The 2,371-nt window shown below is 46.9% G+C and overlaps 1 non-coding gene across 1 annotated transcript; it reads left to right on the plus strand.

Annotated features, from left to right (window-relative positions):
• The first annotated feature begins 2,091 nt into the window (after positions 1-2,091).
• On the plus strand, positions 2,092-2,166 carry Trnat-ugu (transfer RNA threonine (anticodon UGU)). Its single transcript has one exon. It is a non-coding gene; the product is annotated as a tRNA-Thr (tRNA).
• The last annotated feature ends 205 nt before the right edge of the window (positions 2,167-2,371 follow it).

Raw genomic sequence — 2,371 nt, forward strand, 5'->3', positions numbered from 1 at the left:
TTAATATTTCAATAGCTGTAAGTTGTAATTGCAGCGATTTCTTAAACATTCTTAATTTATTGCCATTCTTGGCGTGTAAGGCCTTCAGCCGTGATCACAGTCACTTGTTTTCTTTTCAACATTATCAGTATGTGTATTTTATGGTGATTTTCTGAACTGTAACGCACTCAAAACACTGTTATTCACACAGTTGTTTATTTCTTCGTTAATAACGTGTGGTATTTTTTTATTTATTGTTGAGTTTGGAATTACTGTTTTTTAAAATAAATGTGTGTAACTGAAAGGGGCACCAAATAGTAAATTATTACGGCCCCGTCCACAATCGTAACCGGATCCTGCCTTCCATATAAACCAGGTTTCAACTGGTAGCAGAGCGTGGTTTCGATCCACGGACCTCTGGCTTATGGGTCCAGCAGGCTTCCACGTCTGTGTAGTATGGAACACTCTTAACATGTTCATCTTATTGTCTGTTGTCGCTGATGGCGTCGTGCGGTGGTCGCTGAAATTATGAGACTTCTGCTGTTCTTTCTAGTTCGCTTGGACCTTAAATAATTTCCGCAATACACTGATCCTGCGATGTACACTGACGAGCCAAGACATTATGACCACCTGCTTAACAGCTTGTTTTTTCGTCTTTGGAACGAAATACGCTACTGATTCTGCATATCACGGATCGACAGTTTGTTGGTAGGTTTATGGAGGTATGTGGTATTAAATGTCTACGCACAGGTTAGTAATTTGCATGTATAAAGAATCGCTGATCCGCCTACGCGGTGGCGGCACTCGATAGCGACCTAGATGGGTTCCATGGGGTTTGCATCAGGCGAATTTGGTCGCCGAGACATCAACGTAAATTCTCTATAATGCTCCTTAAGACACTGTAGCAGGGTTGTGGCTCCGAGAGAAGGGCAGCTATACTACTGAAAGATGACCTCGCCGTCAGGGAAGACATCAGACATGAAAGGATGCAGGTGGCCCGCAGCTGACCTGCTGTCTTCGATTAGTACCGCAAGTCCCATGCTAGCTCAAGAGAATGTCTGCCGTAGCATAACACTGCTCCCAACAGCATGCGTCCCTGGCTCGCTGCACGTTTCGAGCCGTCGTTCACCTCGATGAGGGGGTTTTTGGAGACGACCATCGACCTAGTGTATCAAAAGTGTGATTCCTCCGAAGAGCCGACATGTCCCCGTTGCTACGGTAGGATCTCGATGGTCCGATGTTCACTGCAATCGTAATTGATGATGTCGTTGGGTCAGCATGTGAACATGTAGGGTGGTCTGTTGCAGAGCACCATGTTCAACAATGTACGATGAACAAGGTGGGCCGAAACATTCCTATGTGCACCAGCAGAGATGCCAGAAATCACCGTGTATCCTACTTTACAGAACAGACAAGCTTCCGAACACCACGTTCTGTGAAGAGTCGCGGAAATCCAATAATTTACGCCTAGTAGTAGTTCCACTGTCCTTCTACCACTTTCCGTAGATACGACACGCTCCGCGTAATAATAATCTGCCGTTTGTTCAAGTCACTTATATATAGTAAGAGTGTATCTGTTCTTTCGGACATGTCCGAAAGAACAGATACCATCGGTGACCATGCAGCTTGTTAGAATGAAATTACAATGAAATGAACACCCTTAGCTGCTTACAGGCGTTGACATACGTCAACGGGGACAGATGAAAATGTGTGCCCCGACCGGGACTTGAACCCTGGACCTCCAGCTTGCATGGCAGACGCTCTATCCAGCTGAGCCGCCGAGGGCACAGAGGATAGTGCGACTGCAGGGATTTATCTCTGGCACGCCTCCCGCGAAACCCACATTCTCAAAGTATTGTCCCGTACTACATTCGTAGTGCCCCCGCCCATTATACTCATTACTCGCGGCGCGTTGCCGATTCCCGTAAGAGTTCGGACACTCTTTGTGCATTCGCACAGAAGACGAAGATGGTCAAGTGGCCGGTAAGCCTTAACTATGTATATACTAACATGGTATCTGTTCTTTCGGACATGTCCGAAAGAACAGATACCATCTTAGTATATATATAGTTAAGGCCAGAGATAAATCCCTGCAGTCGCGCTATCCTCTGTGCCCTCGGTGGCTCAGCTGGATAGAGCGTCTGCCATGTAAGCAGGAGGTCCCGGGTTCCAGTCCCGGTTGGGGCACACATTTTCATCTGTCCCCGTTGACGTATGTCAACGCCTGTAAGCAGCTAAGGGTGTTCATTTCATTTCAATTTCAAGTCACTTATGCCAATGGATTTCCCCATTAGCAGCCCTTATCTTCGCTAGGGTGACCCCCTGTCCGTCTCTGCTCCGCTTAGACACATCTGTTACCGTATCAAGTGCCGACAACGCTACCAGGCGGCAT

The sequence above is a fragment of the Schistocerca nitens genome, chromosome 9 (genome assembly GCF_023898315.1).
Source record: "Schistocerca nitens isolate TAMUIC-IGC-003100 chromosome 9, iqSchNite1.1, whole genome shotgun sequence".
Classification (NCBI taxonomy): domain Eukaryota; kingdom Metazoa; phylum Arthropoda; class Insecta; order Orthoptera; family Acrididae; genus Schistocerca; species Schistocerca nitens.